This window comes from Bactrocera tryoni, chromosome 1 (assembly GCF_016617805.1).
Source record: "Bactrocera tryoni isolate S06 chromosome 1, CSIRO_BtryS06_freeze2, whole genome shotgun sequence".
In the NCBI taxonomy this organism is placed as follows: domain Eukaryota; kingdom Metazoa; phylum Arthropoda; class Insecta; order Diptera; family Tephritidae; genus Bactrocera; species Bactrocera tryoni.
In genome coordinates, this window is record NC_052499.1 from 69783206 (window position 1) to 69807954 (window position 24749).

The window sequence follows — 24749 nt, forward strand, 5'->3', positions numbered from 1 at the left end:
AAATACCACACTCTGTACAAGCTCCCAACCATGACGACGATTTAAAGCACACTTGTTGAAAATCTTCACACACATACATATCTCTCTTCCTTCAAAAGTAAAGAAATAAAGTAAAGTAGATTTAATGCTCAGGGAGATAAGAAATTGCGCATCTTACTTAGAAAGAATTTTACTACGCAACATTAACTTAATGGGCTAATAAATATAAAGCTTTAGTATATACACAACAACAATTTCATCAAGGAGCAACATTTTGTTTGCGTAATTTGCCAAAAAAAATAAAGGAAGCGCAAGTAAAGAAGGCTTCTAAGGTAATGTGAAATGGAAATGAAGAGAAGGTAAATGTTACGTGCGATAAGTATCTATAAGATAATGTTGTACTACTATACATATATGGTGCAAAAATAATCTAAAAAAAAATATTTTTGGTTTATATCAATTTTCGATGTAGGAAAACACCCATTTAAGCCAGAAAAGTGCCTTCAGGTACATAAGGTTTCTTAGCTATATTGGGTACCGAGTTTTCACCCGATTTTATTCATACTAAGCGCAAATATGCATTTTAATAATATCACTCAAATATTGGCTGATATATCCAGACTTTATAGTCACACGGAAGTTCGAAAATCTTTATATTAGATATATAGGAGCTCAGGGAAGAATTGGCCCGATTTGTAATATTCAGACGTACTATCATCAGAAAAAGATTAATTCTGAATTTCAGTTATAAATCTCACACATTAACCGATATTTTTGGTAAAAGTTTTTTAAGAAAATGGCGGCTTCCCGAAAAAGTCGATCATTCCTAAGAAATTCAAGAAAAGAATGTGTTTGTTACCGACCCTAAAAACAGCGTTTTGACAAAAATGCAATTTCGAAAGTCGATGACACTTACAGCCTTTTCGCATAGGAGTTAATTGACAAGTTGACCGCCCTTTGCTTGATTAAATATTGAGCGATTTGCCAAAAAAATAAAAAAAATTTTCCTAATAGAATTCAAATCGAATTGAAAATGGTATACTACTGCGTTGCTTGTTGATGTCAACACTGAAAATTTTTCTACTGATTGTTGTCCCGACTGTAAATTTGGTTATGTCCATTGATGAAATAGCAAATAGCTAATGAACTTTAATCGCTACAAAATATTCCAATTCAGAATATATACAAGCATAACAGCAGATCGGTATTCGAGTCTATCGTTTTTCCGGAACAAATTCAAATTTTCAGAAAATTATTTTAAAAAATGTTTGAAATTCATAAGCGGATATAACCCCGAAAAATCTTGTGGCGTTTGGAAATGGGGTGAACAAATGTTCCACATCTTCTGTGCTTAAGCATTTGAACTACAGAACATCGATCATTTTTAAAAAAAATATTGATTATATTATACAAAAAATTTAAACTAGCATATTTTTGTATTAAGAACTATGCATTGTGGAAAATCGAATTATTTATTGCCCACTACTTGATAATATCAACAACATAATCGATTAGTAAATTAAATGTTACCACTAAATGAATATTTATACGCTATTCAGCCAACTGTTATTTGATTTTATCTAAATTATTTTTCCCCTAAGCTTTTAATTAATTCATGCTCATTAAATCGAGCATTTTTCCACAAAAGTTTGTTGCATTAAATTCTTAAAATATTATCTTTAATAAAGGATAACTATACCAACCACAAAACAACCTCCATCTTTTTCGACAATAAGTCCATCAGTTTATGTGTGCGCCCATATTTACGTATTCGCATAAAAGTAAATCATGAGCAAATCTACAAATGGCAGCGCAACAATCTTAATGTGTATGTAAATAGTATAGCATGCACGCATACATTTGCATTTTTTGTTGCCAGCGATTCGTTCATTCAGCTCTCAGACACTCAATGCGCGTTACGCCATTTTGCTGCCACGCAAATATACAAAGGTATACTTGAGGCATGAATTGCCAGTAAACGAGCTTGAGCAAGTACGAATCGAGTGCAATTGAATGCGCGCAAACAAAAATACTCGCATGCGTATGTTTGTGTAACGTTACTTTGTATGCTCGGAGTCAGTCATTTACCCACACCAGAGCGTTTTTATATTCCTTCATTCAATTTGCGTGAAAACACGCAGCAAAACAAGACAATTGCGCACAAATGCAAACATATTCAGATATATTTACACATATGTACCTGAACCGCCAACCATTTGCATTGTTGCGAGAATTGACGAGACATGACGTAGTTTATACACGAAGCGTGTGGGTTTCAGGATGTTGCAAGCAACGCGTGCGGTAGCGGCGTGTGAAACGTGTTTAGCATTACAAGTGCTATAAAGAGAGTAAAACCCTCAAACGACAGCGAAGCATGCCGGGTAGCACATCGGGCTAAAGCTATTAGGGGTCTGCAGCAGTGGCTGCGGCAGAATTGTTGCCAGCAACATTGTTGTGGAATCGACAATCAGCTGAAGTTCAAGCGATTATCTAGCGGAAATATGCTTTGCATACACGTATAGCTATGCATGAGGTCTTTCCACAGCGTACAAGTGAAACACGTTGTGTTTAGAAGCTCAAAGCAAAAAAATCTTAGAATGCTGTGATATAAACGCACGTGGATGTATATCACGTATGTTATCAGATAATTGTATTTATTCCACTCTGCTTCACTTGGTTGACTGATTATTTGATGTCCACAACACAAGTTTGACATGGCGTATGAGCAATATTTTAGATTTTACAAAAAGTTGGCTAATTTTGATGGAATTTACGATTTTTTTTTGGAAAAAATTTGGTTAACTTAGTAGCACACACTTTCGTTATTCACGTTTCAAATAGTTTTTAGAAGTGAAACATTTTTTAAAAATTTTATTTAAGATGATACTCAAAACTTCAATTCAATGATTTTGTGCTATATTGATTTAAATATATCAGCAGTTTTAAAATTATTTAAAATTTTTAGTCAGAAAACGTTTGCTATGTGTGGTGGAATTGAAAGGAAATCATCTCGTTTAGCTACTCCTTTACGGTCAAACCCTTAATACCAACCAGTACTGTTAGCAGTTAGACTGTTTGCTGGAAGAAGCACCCAGCTTTGGCCAAAAGAGTTGAGGAATTGCGTTCCACAGCGACACCGCTTAGCCATGCATATCGATAATGACTCACCAGAAGACCAAAGAGTTTGTGTAGAAGGATTTTTGAATACATTCCATAGTTCGAAGCTTGACAATACTGACGACTGCATGTCATGGCGATTTTGTGAAAAAAGAGAAGTTTGTGAAAATCGACTGTTTTAGTGGTTTGCTAATAGGAAGGATGTTTCATTTAGAGGAAGATTATGAAATTACTTTATAGAACAAAATAGTGCACATATGGCATAAATCTGATCATTTTGACTATGATGAGTAAACTGTTCATTTAGTGCAAAAGAAATGGTCTTCTTTTTACTAAATATTGAAAAACAAAAATAGTCAAATAAGAAACGAATTAAGCTTTATCTATTACTAGTAACTAACAACAGACATTGAAAGATATAAAAACACACTACTTTTTACACAAATAAATACGTAAAATCGCTTTAAGTACTTAACCCCATATAAGTATGTGTTATGTAATTGAGCGTCCCACTTGACCGAGTTTAGAAGGGTTTATATATCAAAGTTCAACAATTTTACTCATCCCGGCACATATATGTAAAGAAATATTTCAGTTCAAAGGTATCCCAACATATGTATAGAACCAGCAACTGCTTAGGCACACATTTGCCTTAAAAACATATTGAAAAACCACTTTTGTGAGTTAGCCATAGTCAAAGCGTCGGCGTCTCAGCCGCAGCTGCCAACATTTATGCCGTTATAAACCACACCTCAATTACCTGCAAATTTCAATCAAATGCAAATAGGGCAAGAACACACTAGCACAGCTACAAACAAGCATACAAGCACAAGTGTGTAAATGAAGGCAAGCTACTGGTGTTTTCTTATATGTAAATAAGTCCCACGTGATGCATTGCTAGGCAGCTCATTTTGAACTTAGCTTTTTAGTCTTTTTTCTTCTCTAAACTTTTTTTCTTTTTTGCTTAATATTATTTTGTCGTTGCATGGCGCAATTTGGAGTCATCAAGTAGACCGAAAGTACCGACAAACCCCACAGCATGACTTCAAAGGCATCACAAACTCACGCATTGATGCGTTACACACAGCAGCCTTCGCACAGATACACACACAGTGCACGTCATAACTTACCGCTCAACCTATGAAGATTTATGCGATAAGGCCAAAAGCATATAAATGAATGCAAGCTACCAAAAGTGTGCTAATAGGTGAGGGGGTCTACTTCTATGCATATGTTGGGAAGTATATAGAAACAAGAAAGGAAAATTTGTGATTCTATATACTCGTACGGATATATATACCTATAAATGTGTTATAAATTCTGGTTAGTTAAAAATGACAAACTGAATTTCATTGAAATCGGTCTAGTAGCTCCTGAGATATGCTTCTTGGTCCATAAGTGGGCGAGGCCACGCCCATTTTCAATTTTTAAAAAAAGCCTGGGTGCAGCTTCCTTCTGCAATTTCTTCCGTAAAATTTAGTGTTTCTGACGTTTTTTGTTGGTCGGTTAACGCACTTTTAGTGATTTTGAACATAACCTTGTATGGGAGGTGGGCGTGGTTATTATCCGATTTCTTCCATTTTTGAACTGTATATGGAAATACCTGAAGAAAACGACTCTGTAGAGTTTGGTTGACATAGCTATAATAGTTACCCAGATATGTACAAAAAACTTAGTAGGGGGCGGGGCCACGCCCACTTTTCCAAAAAAATTACTTCCAAATATGTCCCTCCCTAATGCGATCCTTTGTGCCAAATTTCACTTTAATATCTTTATTTATGGCTTAGTTATGACACTTTATAGGTTTTCGGTTTCCGCCATTTTGTAGGCGTGGCAGTGGGCCGATTTTGCCCATCTTCGAACTTAACCTTCTTATGGAGCCAAGGAATACGTGTACCAAGTTTCATCATGATATCTCAACTTTTACTCAAGTTACAGCTTGCACGGACGAACGGACGGACAGACGGACGGACGGACAGACGGACGGACAGACGGACGGACAGACAGACATCCGGATTTCGACTCTACTCGTCGCCCTGTTCACTTTGGTATATATAACCCTATATCTGACTCTTTTAGTTTTAGGACTTACAAACAACCGTTATGTGAACAAAACTATCTATAATACTCTCGTTAGCAACATTGTTGCGAGAGTATAAAAATTTGTGATTCTATATATTCGTATATATACATGTAAATGTGTTATAAATTCTGGTTAGTTAAAAATGATAAACTGTACTCTTTAAAGCTCAAGTTGAAATTGAAAAATGTCACCAAATAACGCTTTAACTCTGTTACTAGGTCAAATTTCAGATATGTGTTTATGCATATCTATTTATATACCAGCATACATCTTCATTTGTACGTTACGTATACGCCAGGTGTGATCTAAAAGTCGTGTGTTTTCAGACAAATACAGTGCTATGAATGAAAGCACTATATTACGTAAGTAGAGTGACGACGCATTTAGGCCTTTAGGAGGTTCATTATGGAACCAACGTGACTACAATCGCCTCACTTTATTATTTTTGCTCTAAAGTTCATCAATGAAAAAGTTTTATACAAGTATGTGCAATTTTCGAGACATTGCTAAGAAGCACTCAACATCGACATCGATTGATGCGATGATTTTACTTTTTTTAACAGTCTCTTCTTTTTCTACTTCTTGGCACCCTCTACGGTAATCGTTGCTTGACATACCCAGTCTGTTGGTATGTCTACCAATAAAACAGGCTCCTTTTAGCACTCCTACTACAGGACTGACATGTCCTTTTGACTTACAGCAGTCGGCATGTGCCGAAAAAACCCATAAATTCAATAAACCGCACTGCAGGGTTTGTCCGGAAAGTAATAGGGCTGAGTCGATTAAAACAAAATAATTGAACGAATCGTTAAAATTCTTTAAACAATTTCAAACTAGGCTCCTTCTGCATCGATGCAGCGCTGCCAGAGCGATTTCCAAGCATTGAAAGCATTACGGAAGGCATTCTTCGGAAGAGCATTGAGAGCAGAGGTGCATGCTGCTTGGATGCCCTTTCATTGCCCTTTTCATGCAAGAATACACGGGAAATCACAGGAAAGACAGTGTGAGCCTTCACGCCCGAAATGACCAGTGTCTTCCTTCTATCTTATGCAAAGTGCATTGTATAACACCTTTGGGTACACATTAATCACGATCAAACATTTACATTTTATTCACTTCAACATTATTTAACCCTTGACTTGTGGTGCTTTTATGTTCTATCTTTATTTATGTTGTTAGATCCGCTTTTTAACTTCCGGAATGTGCCTTCCGCGGTGCGACGACACTTCACACATCTCTCTACATTTACTCAATTCTATTTCATCAGCCACATCCGCTGCTTATTCAAAAGACTCAGCAGCATTTCAACAGCTCCTACTGTTTATAACAACAAATTTAAGTACATTTTTACTGTAAATCCTACTTACACCCACACACGCATTAACGGTTACATGCATTGAGGCATTCGGCAATCTACAAAATCAGTTGTTGTTTGTATTGCTTTTATTACGCCTTCAAAGAAACATATCCGTACACTTTCGTATGCATCCGTTTGTTTTCCCATGACCATTCTCCTCATTTATACTCATTCGGTCATGCTGTTGTTGAGGTTATGTCAGAACTGCCTTGTAACCAGCTCAAGTGCGAGTTGATTGCGGCAAGCCTCTTGTTTTGTTGTTCGCACAACACAACAGCAAACACTCACCGCCACTTAACACACTTCAAATAAGCATTACACATAGACCCACACACTCGTGCATGTGTGGGTGCGTGTGTGTTTGTGTGAAATGTGAAATAATAAAAGCGTCAACGTCAACAAGTCAGCTAACCAACCAGCACACCGACTTTCAGTTAAGGAGCAGCTCTGGTAGCACACTTTTTCAAGAACTTTTTTGTTTTTGGTCCACAATTGTTGTTGTTGTTGTCGCCCTGCTTTTTATTTCGCTTAAAATTGTTACCAGAACTGCTGCAGCTGCTACTGTTAACCTGTTTTGTTTCTTCGTCGACTTGGTTAGTTAGTTGGAAGTTTTTGATGATTATATTCATAGTCACCTAAAAAAAAAAGAAAACGACAAAATATATGAAGTGTTGGTGGCTATTTAGTGTGCTTGAATTTGAGCAACAACACTCGCGTGAAACTTTGCCTAATTTTCATGCGCTCTCAGAGACACTGTCTGACTTGGTCAAAGTGTAATTTGATGGTGTGAGATCCTTTGTGTTGAAGTGGGTATGTGATGAGCTTTGTTGAGCTCTGAATGATTTATATTGAAAAATAATTTAATATGAAATTTATTATTATTATTTTATAAGTAAGGCAGCATGTAAAGTTTTCAAAATACTCATTTAGATTTTGTGTGGGTGCACAATTTTAAATATAATAAAAACAGAATAGTACAGATTAAAATAGTAACGGAAAGTGATAGTGCGGTAAGAAAATTTTTAACCATCTTTTAATTGGGGTACTCACACCCCGTCGTAAAGCGTCGTAAAATCGTAAAATTATAAATTTTTACACTTGTTTAAAAAAATTGTTGTTGGATTTCATACAAAAATGAGTTTACACATTTACAATTCTCAATGCTATGTTTTCGAATCGTTATAACTTATAACTTTATGAGACTTGTGAAAACCCTAAACTTATACATATGTATATTGTGTTCAAAATTTAAATATACTTATCCCTTATAATAATATTCAAAACAACCATTAGCCCAAAAATCGTTCAATGGCGAGTAGACAAATTTGACAGCAAATTTAGGTCATAATATGTTGCACCATATGAAAAGCTTACAATAGTTTTTTAAAGTTCGCAGAGTACTAAATCTTTGACCATAGTTCAAAAGACACATATCGTCACCTAAAATGCAAAATAACGTACAAACATTTTCGGAAATTTAGAGTGGCATGAATGAAACACGAAATAAAATGGAACATGAGTGAAACAAAATTTTAATATTTATATTTGATCGGAGAACCGGAAAATGTTGAGCATATGTAATATTATGTATGTAATTTGAAGTAGTGAAGCGTAATCTATAAGGCATTAAATTTTGAATTTTTTGATGATACGTTATTTTGCATTTCAGGTGACGATATATTGACGCTCTAAGTCAAAAATATTTAATTATGAAAACTAAGAAAATTGTCTGCAATAATGTATGCCAATCTCTCATTTCATCTTAGAAGCAACATTTTTAGCTTAAAGATACTCACGGCTTCTTCAAAAAAAACGAATAGTGCATCAATACAAAAAAAAAGGAAAATTCGTAGGCACCAAACCACAGCCGCATTTCATATAGCATAAGAGGCTTACCGTTTTATTTTGATCGGCGTTATTATACACTGTTGAATATGTTTAGAAAAAATTATGCAGCATCTCATAACTCCTACTCTTGTTATATAACATAAACCCAATTAGCTGTATAAAGAAAAGCTAATAGATGGCACTACTGCTCATCCTTGAGAAAATATTTTCTGAAATTAACATGTGACATTGTGACAAAAGAGCACACCGAAATAATAATTTTTACTCCCCGGATAAATTTTATTTCAAAAACTCTATTTTTCTGAGTTGGTAGCACTGTCCTTAATTACCATGCACAATATGAGCGCGATATGTCTACAAACCAGTTTTTTTTACAGCAGCTTTTTATGTCGGTACACCTCGGTAATAAATAAAATCATCGTACAAAGAATTTGTCTTAAATTTTGTATTTATAATCAAATTTCGTGTGCGAAATTGTTGCGAATGTTGGAAAAGGCTTCTCAAAAATATACGCCTTGCAATGGTACAAAGCTTCCAAAGACGGTCAAGGGATCGTTGAATAAAAGACCCGTTCTGGACAACCCTCGACTTATTCAAGTAATGAAAATATTACAAAGGTGAAGGATATGGTACTTAAAAATAGTCAAGAAAGTATTTGAGAGATGGCCAGAAAGCTCCACATATCTTTCGAGATATTTTGGGTATTAAATCGACTCCACCCGATAAAGCTGATTTCTTTTCGAAAATAGTACAGTTAACAGGTCTCTTTGGACATGCTTGATTGCGCGAATGTCGATCCCACATTCTTGGGGATCATTATAACTGCCAATGAGACATAGATTTATGAGTTTAACATGCAAAAAAGTCAACAATCGTCGGATTGGAGAGAAAAAAGATCCGAAACAAAACAACCACGCCAAAGACGCTCAAAAATAAATGTGATGCTCAAGTTTTTTTTTTTTTTTTTGATATTCGTGGTTTGGTGCATTATGAGTTTGTTCCAAAGAGACATACGGTCAATATGGGGTTCTATCTGGCCATACCGAGGCGTTTGCGTGAGAACATCCGTCGAAAAGGGCCGGCATTGTGGAAGACCAATTAATAGATTTTACACAATGATAATCCACCATCGTATCGAGCCACAATTTTTGCTGAATTTAAAGCCAAAAATGCAACAAATACCATCGATTAGCCATCGTATTTATCAGATTAGTCTCCGTGTAATCTTTTCTTGTTCCCTAAGTTAAAATTGCTGCTCCGTGGATCCCATTTGCCGTGGATCTAAGAGATATAACATAAATCGATGAATAAACTGAAGGCCATCCCAAAAAGTGCTTATGAAAAGTGCTCGAAAGCTCGTTAATGAATAATTAGATATTTTACGTCTGCACATATAAGATTTTTTCAAAGAAAATTTTAGAAATGTGTAAGTTGTCGGTTAGCTTTTTCAATTTCACCTTTAATATTTTTATCAGAAAAATTGTAACTAAATAAAAATTAAAAATTGATTTTCTAGTGCTCAGAGACGTTTATTATGGATGAGGTTGGAAACTGTTTTGCTTTAAAGTATTATAGATATTCTTTATCTTCAGTCATCTTATTTTGTTCTATCAGTTAAACGAGCATTCAGCAATACGTTTAAAATACTGCTAGCATAACAACAATTTAGAACAAATATCAATCCATAGAATTCTTATCATGATTGTGAAGTGCAATGATTTATGGCTTGTTGCTAAATTTTATGAAAGAATATCAAGAGTGGCAATGAAAGCATAGCGAGCTATACGAATATTAATGGTATTCCATAAAAGAGGGACTTGTAGATTCCTAACTGCCTTAACTGGGTTAAAAACACTACTTTTTTCTCAAATATAAAATCAACCACTACTTGAAGCAAACCGAATCGATAAACATATTTTCCTAGATTGGTACAAAGTTTTTTACGGTTTCGTGGAGTTTGATCTTCATATGGCAATATGGTCGTCTGTCTGTCTGTGCATACGTAAAATAGTTCCTCAGGTTTTGAGATATATTTCTAAATCCTTATACACATCTTTTTTTCCTCAAGAAGCTTCTCATTTATTTGAACTGCCGATATCGGATGACTATAGCTTATAGCTACCACACAAACTAAGCGATCGGAATCGAAAGTTTGTGTGGAAAATTTTTTCATTGGACGAGGTATTTTCAAGGTATTTGGCATGAGTTTGGATAATCAGAGCAGCGGTACGATCTCGATACTAAAGCTTCGGTTCAAAGCAAGTAACATTTTTTTTTTTTTAATATTCTTAAAATAAAAATTTCAAGTTTTACTGAAATGGTTTAATAATATTATAACATAAGCTACTTACTTCTAAGCAAACACTCTAACTAAATTTAAAATTATAGCACGAAGTATTCTACTTTATATTCAAATTTAATACCTTATACAAACAAGCCGACTTTTTTTTGTTCTATTTATATAAATTCCAACAAAATTGCAATCGGAATTTTACTTCAAATCAAACATGAAAACAATAACAACTTATTTAGAAGAATGAGAGCGCAAAGCTGAGATTTCGTAACCTGCAAGAATATTGCTGAAATCTTTTAACACACACGCATACATAAAAATGCACCAAACTATTATGAAGCACAAAAAGATTTAACAATGATTGCTTCGACACAATTTTCCCACATCACTTTAACAATCTGCCAATCTCTAAGCATTGAGAATATGAAGTGAAAAGTCAAGTTGAATTGCTGTCAAATCCGAAGTGGCAAAAGGACACATCTGTCACGAGACATAAATTTATATTTATATGTATATATTGAAGTACATATATTTATGAAGACACATGTCACTGACGTGCGAGCCATAAAATATACAATTACTTTAAGAGTGATGTCTAGCAGAATTTCCATGTCAACAAAGTCATAAACAATAGGATCAAAGCATATCACTTTTCATTCAAAATGCACGAACTTGTCGCAAGCCTGACTCGAGTTACGCATAAACGGACACTTGTGTATTTGAGTTTGAACACAGCAAAGTGTGTACGCTTGTATGGCTGTGTGTGTTCTGAAAAGCAATTGGCAAATCAACAGGATTTATAACATGTCGTAAAGTGAAAAGAATAAAATAAAGTTGAGAAAAACATAAAAATCGTCACCAGCTGCCTGCAGTGCTTGCCGTGTCCAAGTGACCAATTTGTTTTTAGCCGAGACTTTGCGTTTGCAAATGGTATGCAATATTTTCCTTTTTGGGGGATGGTGTGTCAATGACGTCAATATACTACTAAGTCGTATATTGTCGGAATGCCGGAATCGGTGACCATAAATAATTTTCAATTTCTACACGAAAACGTGTTTAATATTGGGTTATTTATGGTGAAAGTAAGGAAGTGAAAGTTAGGTGAAATCAGGTAATAATCAGCTCTACCTCCTATAAAAGGTATTTTTACACCCTGTTTAGGGTATATTATGTTTCCATAAAGTTTGTATTAGCGAGAAGGAAGTGTGGCAACTATTTCATATATGTATAAATTATCACACGAGTTGAGTCCATTAGGGTATGTCTGTCTATCTGCCTGTATATACTTGAAGTACACCCATAGATTTTAGATATCAATCCGAAATTTTACACTCGCCATTTTCTTTCCAAAAAAGAAATGTTGGCAATGGATGACTATAGCATATAGCTGCCATACAAACTAAACAATCAAAATCAAGTCCTTGCATGGATAACTTTTTTACTTTGCATTAGGAGCTAGGTAGGTATGTATGTAGATAAGAGTGCAGCCTCTTCAGGCTCAGTGAGTGATAGATGCGCCATTTTGTTACACTATCGTAAGACCTTTTAGTATTATTATCTCGTTTCATCGTTGCGTTCAAAATATTTCCCTTTGAGTTTTTAGAAGAAGCAGATATTGTTATAGGTCATTCCCACTTTTAATTTTTAATATTCTGTTATGGTAGCTCTAGATCTAAATATTCTTTTCTGGACCTATGTAATAAGATCTTAGTTTTTTTCTTGTTATATTTTAACCATATCTGGTTTGCTATCTTGTATTTAATTATAGATTTTCATCTATTATCAGCTGCACTCTGTAATTGTGTATTGAGCTCTTTCTTGATCACTCCTAGAGGCCACGGTTTTGTCTTTGCCTCGGATTAGTTTAGAGAGTATCCTGAGTTGTTCAACTAATTCGCTTATTCGTTGACGAAATGTTGTTGTGATTTGCCAAAGAGCTTAATGGCTTGCTGGCATTTGTTGACTACAATGAAATTAATTTATGGGGATGACAACGCTGGCAATGCCGCATTGCAATCTGTATATGGTAGCTTTCTGAATCCTCCCGAAGTTATTTAATAGAACTCCCAGTCCAATCTGAGTTTGGTAGATTGATAGAGAGAGAGGGAGAGATCTTAAAATTTTGGGAGTATGGCTTCGTCCTTACACTGCAATCAATTTGGATCCGTCGCTATAGATTAAGATTGAGATCGATTCAGTTAGTATCCTCCTCCCCCACTAGAAATTTTCGCCATTTAGTTCTAGAGGGCACTTTCACCTATCAGTAACTATACATAGAAACCCAACCTTAGGAGGATATAGTAATTAACTGATTTTTGAGCTGCTTAAGAGTAGGGACAACAAGCAAAACGTTTTCCGTTTGAGACAAACCGTTGGTCATTTACGTTTTCAGGCCTAATTGTGAGTATAGTTGATACTATAATAAATCAATCTTGGCATGTTATTATATCTTCTACACAGTCAACGTTTTTGGTATACAACAACCCAAAGCTATACCTACCCAAAAGCTAAATTTGAATATTACCAAAATTACGAGAAGACCACAACCACTTACCGTTAAAAAGTATTTTCAAGCCCATCAGCTTTTTTAATTCTAAAACATATTACTATATGTATCAAATTCCGCACAGATAGAGAAACATAACATACGTACCCTATTTCATCCTGTTACTAAGTGTTTTACATATTTTTTATTAAAACATCGTTTAACATTTTCACCACCAAATTACAAACAAATTTTATGCCATTTAAAAGCAATTTTCGGGTTTTCGAAATTTGAGCTCAAAGAGCGCAAAAGCTAACGGCGCGAAACGGCGTACCAAGGTAGCTCATCTGTGTGCCATAATCCCCACAAGCACAGGCTATATTCGTACATATAAACACGCCATAAATCCCTGTTGCTTGCACACCTCTCTAAGCAAACATGCACAAGCAAGTGCGTTTGTGTATGTAAATATTTGTATGTGCGCATGTGTAAGTGTGGCACTGCTACCGACCAAGCCACCTTCACTGCCAACGGCTGCGTGCAAAAATTTAAGCGCCATTATATCTAAGCGAAGTGAAGGGCAGCGCCAAACTTTAAGGAAGACCAGCAATTGGTAAATAAGGACACCAAAAAGCGCTGTGATTGCGTCGATGTAGACTTTGCCGTGTCCATAGCAATGACACGCTTAGCCTTTGGCCATTTTCTTGTTGGCATATTAGTGAGCTGCAAGTTCCCTGTCAAAGCAAGTAGAGCAGTAACAATAACTATCACACATACACTTATACAACGTATACGCAGTCTGAGCATTCCAGCTGCCATTGTTCGACGTGTGCTTAGCAGAAAATGGCGCAGTGGCAGCCACTTACAAGCACTCAATATTTGGCAGGTATTTACGAGCACTGGACTCACAGGCACACTACATAAATACTTGTAAGTACACGTGTTCTTATGGCTGCCTGAATGGCTTCTCCATATTCGATACGCACGACTGCTGCGACGTCGGCATTATCGTTTGTGTTTAACCATTGTTTGTTGCTCTTGACCGGCGACCATCTCCGCAATCAATGCAATTGCAATAGTCGTTGCTACTTTTGGGCGCTAAACAGCCCCTAGTCTCCTCGTGTTGTTGTTATTTGCAAATCGGCAAATTTATGTTGGTCGCATTCTGACTTTATTTGTCGTCTCAAATTGGCCAAAACGCCAGAGCACAATATTTTCCATCAGCCACAAGGCCACTCGCATATGCTGTTGTTGTAAGATTTTGGTACAAAAGCGGTTAGTTTGTGTTTGTTGAAATAATTTAGGTATGTATATGTGTGTGTTTGTGGTAGTGGTCGAAAAGAAGTTACTTCGTGCTATCAAAGGTAAAGTTATAGGCTGATTTGGAGAACTTATTCAAGTTTTACTAAACAAGTTTTCAGCAAATAAATATAACATAGAAGTAGAAATAAAATTGACTCCATAAATAATTGTCACATCCACTTGTATTCAATTACAATAGTTAGTAACATATTATCTTTTATCTTTCAATTATGTATAATACCTTTATCATTTCCTACTGGGAACCTCACAACCGCAATTCTGTATATATGTATAATTTCGCTTTTCGCCATGAGTATATAGCATATTTGCTCTGGCGTAATCACTTTGCTGCCACTTCTATATTTCGGTCAATTGGTTGGTTGACCGTGCAAATGCTGTCTGCCGGCTGAGTGCACTTCAAGATTCGAATGGAAATCGCTCAATTTTCTGGCCATTTGAAACTAAAATACCCGCAATTGCAAACTCACAGGAGCTGAGTGGTGAATAAACTTTTTTGTTGGGTGTTAAGTGATTGAATGAAAATATGTCAAATTTAATTTTATTCGTGAGTTTGTAAAGCTTATTTGCACTCACACAACAGGGTAACACCAAGTTTGCTTATATAATGTAAGTGTAATTTTTCTAGCTCTTGAAATGCCGAATAATGTGAAAAGAAGTAACAGTGTTAACTTCAGTTACTCCGCAGCTAGAAAACACTTGACAAATAAAGAAATTGTTAAACAAGAACTTTATTAGAATCGGTTAGTTTCTTTGGCAGCTATATGCTATATTGCTTCGATCTGTAAAATTTCTGCAGAGATTATACGAATATCTCAAATTATACTTCTTGTTAAATTTCATGAAGATGGCTGATCAAATAAAAAAGTTTTCCGTACAAGCACTTGATGGGAAGCGTTCAATTTGTATGACAGCTATATGCTATAGAAGTCGGATACAAAAAAATTTCTTCGGATATTGTACTACTGGTGTGGGCAATAATATATGTAAAACTTAGTAAACCCATTTAGACCTACCGTCTCATATACGATACACCAAAAGTAATAAATTGTTTTGAAGTACCCTTGATAAGAAATTGTTTTTTGTTGTATTATTGCATATATATGTACATATGTATATGAGCCTACTGTATCACATACGATACGACCTTTCCTACCTAACCTGTAGAAATGTAATTTTTTTGAAATTATTTTTTATATTCTGTGATACCCTAGGACTAATAAAAACAGACAAAAACACTTCAGTTAAAAAAAATAGTTTCAGGTCTAAATGGGTTAAGATATTTCAACAAATAATAAAATATTTCATGATTCTATTTGTATGGCAGCTACTGTGCGTCTAAAATAAGTAAACCCTCCTCAGACCCCAGATATTAATAATATCAAGCATCTGTAGGAGCACCTTGACCCAAAAATCAGGCAGAAGGACATTTAAAGCAAGGACGACCTAAATAAGGCTTTGATTGAAGAATGGAGCAAAATCTCCCCAGAATTTACAAAAAAAAATTTGCAGAATACATGCCCAGAAGAGTAAGTGATGTCCAGAAGTCCAAAGGAAAGTAAACAAAATACTAGAATAAATATTAATTTAGTTTGCGTACATAGATTTTAACTTTACAGAACTCTGTTTACTTTTTTTTGACGCGAAAAAATGAGAGTATTTTTAGTGCATGTGAATTATTTTTGGCTGTGTTTAATTTTTGTTTATTATTTATACTAAGTTAAACTCTTATAATATAAGCGTTGAATTCTGCAATACAACTTTTTATTGTTGCATTAAACACTGCGTTGTTAAAAACACTTTAATATTGATAGAACTGCTGTTTACTTATTTTTGACGCTCACAGTATATGGTATACATAGTGCTCCGAAAAAATATAAAATAAAAAATAAAAGATTTTGATGGTTCAGCTTGTATGGCAGCTATGTATATGCTGAAATCGGTTCCGACAAATACGTAGCCTAAAGCCTAAAGCATAGCCTAAATTTCAGAGCGATATCTCAAAATCTGAAGTACTATTTTGGAAATATTTCATAAGGTCTCTGACGTTTCTTTCTGGGAGTTACAAACTACGTGAAATACGAGAGGGTGTATATAGGGTATGCAGGGTATAATTGTGATAATGAATTAAAAAAGGAGATATTTCCAAAATATGCTATATAAACTGGATTTATTTCAGTTTTGCCGGATACAGATACAGGTTCCCTTCTGTCCCCTACACCCGACTAACGTTTTATAATTTTTTTTTAAACATATTTAAGTATTTCATTATCCAAAAATTTTAAAAATAATATATTTATACCAGAAAGAAAAGCTTTTTTGGGTTTCAGCTTTTGTGTTTGATTTAGCCGGAAGAATATTACTTATACTTTTTGATTTGGAGAAAACGTTAAAGACACTTAATAGGATTTTACAAGAACTCTAGAGCACAATGTTAGACCTACATATATTTTGTACTCAGTCGCACTCATGGCAAACGCGACTTAATAGCTACTTAGCCTAAGACAGACAAAAAGTTCCTAAGAGAAGAAATATCAAACAATACTTAAAAAAATTGTTATCCCTCCGTGTATAGGGTATAAAAATTACTCATGAAATTAAGAGTAAATGAAATTCCAACTCATCATATTATTTCAACATGGTAACTATGCAAAAGTAAATATAAACAAAGAGTTGCTAGCATATTGTATAAAAATAATGAATATATGTATATATTTTAATTTGCACTCGGATTTCCATTTTTAAGCTATTATGCGGCATGTTTAGCTTTGTTCATTTGCGCACGTGATGCATTTTTACCTCTTGGCGTTTATTGCCACCGTTTAATTGAAATTAAAAATAACTCAATGCCAAAAACACATATATGTATTTATTTATGGATGTATGTATATATATATACTTGTATGTACTAAATTGTTGAGGACTTATTACTGTTATACCAACTGTTAGGCATTTGTGCAAACAGAGAAAATATTTACATACGTACATACATACTATTATTATACTTATTCGAGCACACAGACTTAGTTGAAATTCAATTAAAATTGCTCAATTATTTAGGATGCCTTTCGCTTTCATTTGCATATGCAATTATCGATGGAATCTCAAATTGTTTTCACAAAACTGCATGTAGTGCCTGCATATGCGCATGTTGTTTTACATTTGGAACCAAGTACAAGCGGTATAATTAAAAAAAAAACAAATCAATTTTAAATAAATATAGCAGAAGGTCAAATGCAAGTAGAATTAATTGAAATTGATTTGATATTGCACAAAATTCTATTTAAATTTTACTCAACATATGCTTATAATCTTCTGCATACAAACCCACGGAAACACTTTATTATTTTTTATACTGAGTGTAGTATATTAATCAACTAATATAAATAAGATAAATTGAGTTGCTGCTTCTAATCTTCAAACTAGAATGATGCTTTCTTTTCAATAACGGTTTGCCGAAACTGGTTTTCCAAGAACCATTACGGATTTTTCTTAGAGCTATGACAGGGTTGCATTTTAAACGCCAGAGCACAACCTACACATTCAATTAAACAAATTTTCAATTTCTAAACCCAAACATGTTGGATTAATTATTAAAAATTCATTCCAAAATTTTTGAATTCAAAATTCTTCTGCAACCAGTAGACGCCGCGCCGATTTTGCAGCCCTGATAGAGGAAATGCCAATTTATCTAAATTATATAAATCCAAATCCATTTGAATTGAATGATGTTACAGTTGAATCGAGTACAGGATCAAGGGCCTATGAGCATTGGCCAAAAATATAAAAATTGAAGATCCTAATACCGAGTTATGTAGAAAAAGTTTAAACGTTGACTGAATGCAAATAAGTTCGGTTGATGGAATACACTAAATTGCGAGCAGAATTTAAATGTCAGCCAAATTGTTTGCGGTTGATAAGAGAAGAATCGACGTTAAAAAAATATTATTATGCTTTATAAACAATGCGGAAATGCATTCAGTTATTGCAATTTTTGCTTTCTTTTTTATACCGTTGTTCCAAATTTACAAAATGGCAAAAACTTTTATATAGTACACAGTGAAAAACAACTGATTATAATAACACTTTTCGAGGTCTCCTACTTTTTAAAGGAAAAACCCTGGAACTTCAAATTTAATGGGGAATGTTTATTATCATATGAAGGAATATTCTTCGGCTTTTATTTTTTTTTTTTGAAGATTATCGTTTTCAAATGTTGGCCGTGGCTCCACCTCAGATGGCTCATCCATTGTGTTCAATTTTCCATAGACGGTAATTGTCCGTATTGACCTTACACTTTATATATCCATTATTACATTATTCTATTCTAATAATTTTTTTTTTTTTTTTTTATTTCAGGTTGCTACAATGGCTGAGTTGAAGATATCTACCTGTTGGGTCCAGTGATAAATAGGTCAATACGTGGCTGTGTATTCAGAAATAAATGAAGAGTTAGCAAATATTTTAAAAATAGAATTAAAAAACATAACTACTAATTTTTTTAATCCTATATCCCATAATTTATTACGAAAATTCTTAATATTGTAAATAATTTTTGTTTTAATTAGCAAATGAGTTTTCTGAGCACTTTATAATTTAAGCTAAATAATGTGCCATAAGAGTATGAAAAAAGTGTCACAACCTGCTTAATACATGGATTTACAATAAGAGTGATATAACTAAAAAAAAAACACCAATTGTGAAGCAAATTCAAAAGTTTTTAATAGATGTAAAGTACAAACGAAACAAATTACAAATAAAAGTTGGCTAATGTTCACAAAAAAAAGCAATAATTTACATATACATTTACACATAAATATACATGATTATCTACTTATATACTGTAACAAATTAATAATAATAAAGTAGTATTTTGAATATAATATTAAAATAAAAAGAGCTTTCTAAAAGCTGTTCTTATAGACTATTTTTCCATTATGTTGTTTCTTCTCCATATTTTAATGGCTTACGTGCAATGCTCATTAAATATTCGGTAAGTTTCTTTTTCATAAACAAAGAAATGCGTCACACCTTGTAATTATGTATATACAGGAAGTATGTAGTCTAATAATATTTCTCGATTTAAGGATTGTGGAAATGGTTTTAGATTGGCTTATATGGAAATTTTTTAGTTAACGAAAATGTCTATAGCTTTTGTTTACAGATTTTCTTCATACAACCTCAAAAATATTTAGAAAATTAAAATAACCAAGATTTTATTTTTTTGTACAAAAAAATTGTTACTTTCACAAAATTAGGTGAAAACTTATTTCCTTACCCTGCATTTTTTTTGCTTATTTAAGATATTTATTATTCCTCTTGATATCGACCTAATATCGGAAAAATTCTAATTTTTAATAAAAAAAAATTATTTAAATTAACTTTATGTTTTATTAAAAGTTTATTTTCATTAGATCTATACTTCTCACCATCACTGTATGCGCCTGTATGCACTGTAATTAAGGTGAGTGCTGCTCTCAATTTAATTATTTAATTGGACACACATTGTTGCCCACAGAGTCTCATATTTCACTGAAGAAAGGCGGGGGTTAGGCATGGTGAATGAAAGCTATGAGCTAATTAAAAAGTGAAAGTAAAATGAATATGAGCGACACATTTCACAACCAAAGCTAATTTGCTTGAAGCTGATTTATATCCATATATTTACAATTGTATCCAATTGTTTGTTGAAGATAAAAAAGTCGTATCATATTGAATAATTAGCTATATTTACATATATTTAAATAATTATTTTCAGCTTGAGATGCGAATAATGTATTAGTGTGTATACAAATTAACCGCTAGCTGACAACCTGCCCTGCTTATGTGTTTAACTGGTAGCGGTAGTAGGGCGTAAACCACCTATGTAAATGTCAGTCGAGACGCTTTAAATTTCGTCTTTTGTTTATGTGTTATGGATGTCTATATGGAGATAGCAAAGTAGTTAAGGTAGTAGATCTCTGATTTGCCGCAGGCAATTGTTAGAGGGTAAAGTATCACTTGTTCTCCATACCCAGTGCTTAAAGGTTGTTGGGTCAAATAGAAGTATAGTTTCTGTTTTTGTTTTGTCTGCAGGCTGTTGTTGTTCGAAAGTTGTTCATAAAATTGTGGCTAGCAGAGTGCTGGGAAAAGCACAGCAAGCATTGCAGTTATGTGTGTTAAAATAAAAAGCTTAGCTGTATATTTTTCACCAGCGCTTAGTTTTCAACAAAAGCTACTAATTAAGACATCAAAATATTTTCTTGTTATATTATATATTATAATTAGAAAAAGCAAATAATTTGAAATGGTGCAAGTAGTTAGAAATCCTCGTGTAAAAGTTTACAGGAGAGATACCCAATGTTAAAAGAACCTTGCAACTATTTTTATGTTAAATGTTAACTTTTAAGTGAATTATTCAAAAAAGGAAAGAGAGATATAAAGGGTAACAGCTTAAGATATTTGAACAATTTTAATTTATTTTATAGTTCTGTGTGGCTGTGTTATTGACGTTGGTAAAATTTTCATTAATCATCAGTAAAAACCTAGTAAAAAGTTATGACTTTATTTAATCGTCATTTAGAAAAGTTTATTATACTAATTGATAGCCATTAGCTTGACCTTCACATATATGTAGTCTAATCATTTTACGCAGCTTAACACACACACAAATGCAAATACTCACAGAAATTCTCTTGTCAATGGGTTTCCTTTTATTAAGGGAGGTGTTTATTAAAATGAGTTTGAGAGGAAATGTAATTGACACGGGCTGTGAATTTGCACAAGGCGCAAATAATAATTAAATTAAATACGAAAACAAGGTCAGTGGTGCAGGACTCTGTAGGAGGATGAAAATATAAAATACACGTGTCAATTTTTGTTATTGTGCCTCTAGTTGTTATCATCTGGACTATTAAAAATTTATCAGCCGGAGTTTTTGGTGTGGCATTTTGGTAATTTTGTGCCGGAATTAATTAAAGTTATGGTGTGTTATGGTGTGCGTTTAAACTAACGAAAAACTAAGTAAAAACAGGGATTAAGCAACTAACTTTGCTGACAATTTTAAAGTTTAATAACGTATATCTAAATATAAATACACCAAGTGTTTGCTGAAGTAAAAGAGTAAGTATTCAGGCGCTACCTTCAAAATATGGGGATTTTCGTGTGAACGGATACTCATGTTTAAAATAAATCTGAAAATATTTGATTATTCTGTCTGTAATCTCTGTTTTACCGTTAAAAGTGATTTCTTATTAGCTTTGTTTTGTTTTACGCCAGAACTAGGTAGTTATGATGCAAAGTCATCCATAAATATCTGGACTTTTAAACAAACTTGTTATCGTTGCTCTATAAGAAGGTGTATTTTATTTTAACGATGGCACTGTGTCGCATTAATTTCAAAACTATATATGTATCTCTAACGACAACATGCTAACTGAGCAACAAAAAACATTACTGCTGTTACTCTGGAATTGAATTCAATTGGATTTGGATTTGGATTTGCCATTTTTACTTTCGAAATAGTGAATTTTTACGAGCACTTTTCATTTCTTGCCCTCTCTTTAATATTTCATTAGGTATTATCGATTGAGATATTATGGCATACTTATGAGCAACTTACAATAACTGACTACCACTCGTGGTGACGTTGTGCTGCACTAAAATGGCAATGACACCCCAATAGCTTAATCTATATAAAAAGCATTCACCTGTTCGAGTTAAAATTTCATAAATTTTTTTTTCGTGACAGAAAAGCACAAGGAGGCTTAGCGAGGCATTTTGACGAGCGAGCAGTAGTATTTTTTTATTATTTTAAGTCTTTTTGAAAACTACTGTTTACTTGAAAGCATATCGAGGAGGTGTCATCTAATAAATTTCTAAAGCCCTTACAACAATTTTGGGTAAAAGCCTCAGATTTATCAGATTTCCTCTGCGAAAATATCCCAAGAGCATAATTGTTCAGTCAAATTATGCGTTTTTTTTTGTAGAACCATCGACATCGCCTGCTATCCTCAAAGCCTCAAAGAATTTCATAAGAGTAAGAGCAAGTTGTCATATGCGAAAGAGCGCAGACGCTTACTCTCTCGTACGCTCTTTGCTGCTTTTCTGCTCGGATAAAAGTTGTTGATGGAACTAACCTAGGTAAACACATACGATAAAGCTAACTCAAATTCACGCCGAATAGTCCAAAACAATCGAATACAGCACGTGCTTCATTTCAAAGTTATTTGGATGTTTTATATGAACGCGACCTTCACATCACGTGTTGTCGGTTTCGTGGTTGTTTTGGTTGAATACATTTACAAACACTTACAGTTGTGTGAGATATATATTCCATTAAATATTTGCTTTAAGCGTTACTAAATTATGGAGTTATTATGGAAATCTCCTACCAACTGCAATGCGTCAGTAATTTTCAAAATTTAATTCAATGCTGTATTAAACCTGACAGCGCCCCGAAGGCGTGTCAGTAAAAGAGGGAACAAACCAAGAGCCAAAAGTGAAACGATGTTGAAAGTAGTGTAGATAGAGAAAAGAAGTCGAATGGTAAAAATATTGCTATTTTTATTTTATTTTAATCTAAGATATCAGAAATATTAAAAACTCATACACTGGTCTGTTATGCCCTGTGTCTGTTATTTGGATTATCTCGAAATATCAGCATAGTCTTTTCAGACATACTGCTTTTTCAGACTTAACTGATATTAGAGACTTTGAATGAAATCCTTCTAATGATTCCTTGAGTTTGATGGGTGCTCAACTGATATTAGCAAAAACTACAAGGTCTGACCGTAAACTTAACTCTGGTACCATGGCGAGCAGTTAGCCCTTGCAATTTGCTACAATCTGCTCATCGGTTTTGGTCTTTTGGGAACATTCGTGGTGACTGTGGTTTAAATCTAAAGCCAGATAGAATTTAAAATTCAATTCTGTGTGGAGTCACACTGCGGCCCAGTGAAAAGCCCACAGCACGGAAAAAGTTTTAGGTCCGCTTCCATCCCAAAAGGTGGATAAAATGTTCCTTCCATCTGACCAATTTAAATCAAATAATACTTGCTAAAAGTTTCTATTATGTGGGGTATTGATCGACGCATTTGTATGATATATGTGCTTTTAAACACCATTGGGTAAGGCCGTCGAAGGCTCACGTAAAAATAAAACTAAAGTTATAGTTATTCACTTAATATTTGCTTATATACCTCAGAAAAATGCTTAATGTATAAACACTTTGAAGATTTCCTTTTCTACATAACTACAAAGTAGTTTAATGTTGTTTCTTGCCTCCTCATCTAGTTTGTTTGTCAAAATTTTTTTTTGCATTTTGGGACTCATGCATTAGCAATTATGCCACTCTGTCAGTTAAGAGAAAATATAACATTTTGCGCTGAAAAGGTAATTTTTTGCTTTTTTCTCTTTTATGTGTTGTTAGACACGAAACTGTATAAATCTCTTTAACATTTTATTTCAACAAATCGGCATAAATCGGCCAAAAAACTTCCAAAATTAAAACGAAACTTCACAGCCTGATAAACCTCTTACATACATCCAGAAATACTCATTCACTTATTTCTCTTTGAGTTTAAACAAATGTGCAACTCAACGATGCCCAGCCACTCACAAATGTTTGCTAAAATCAGTTTTGAATTTTTATTGCATAACGATATGAAATTCCAAACCGCAATGCAGTATGCAGTTCCGCGACCAAGTTATATCACAACCAATAATCTGCGTGACTAAAATCGAATTATCGCTGCGGTAAAGCGGGTCCATCACTCGTCCGAATGAAAACGCTGGCGGTTTATAAGCTCTGCTGCAATTCGAGAGATTACGCTGAGTGCTTTTGGGAAATGCAATAACACACATTTCAGTTCAACATTTCATTGATTCATTTATACATTTTGCACTTTGGCAACTAACAAAGTGCAAACAATCGTGAAAATCGCAATGTACTACTGAGTTGAACCTAACTCAGCAGCTACTATACACAAACTTCATATTTAGTAATTTAGGATAGTCCTACAAACTTAGTAAAATGCATTTGATTTTTTAAATACCATTCAATGTACACATATGTACATATGTTGGACAATCATCTGTCTTTCTTTCCGAAAAATTTGGGTGCTGTGAGTCATTATCTTTGTTTATAGGCTTTAATACATTTAAAATTGAAATTGTTTTACACAGTGTTACTTAAGTTGTAATTGAAAGTTAATAAGTTTTGAACATAATTGCTCTTATATGAATTCATACTTATACCACCAAAATACACAATAACAAATACAAAAGC

General features: G+C 33.9%; 1 long non-coding RNA gene across 3 annotated transcripts in view; it reads left to right on the forward strand.

Annotated features, from left to right (window-relative positions):
- Window positions 1–19371, forward strand: part of LOC120774268 — a 38627-nt gene extending 19256 nt beyond the window's left edge. For 2 of the 3 annotated variants that reach the window (XR_005705230.1, XR_005705231.1), the window contains exon 3: window positions 18842–19370. This is a non-coding gene — a long non-coding RNA (uncharacterized LOC120774268). Of the gene's footprint in view, window positions 1–18841 lie in introns of all 3 variants that reach the window. The other variant, XR_005705229.1, reaches the window with a different exon arrangement.
- The last annotated feature ends 5378 nt before the right edge of the window (window positions 19372–24749 follow it).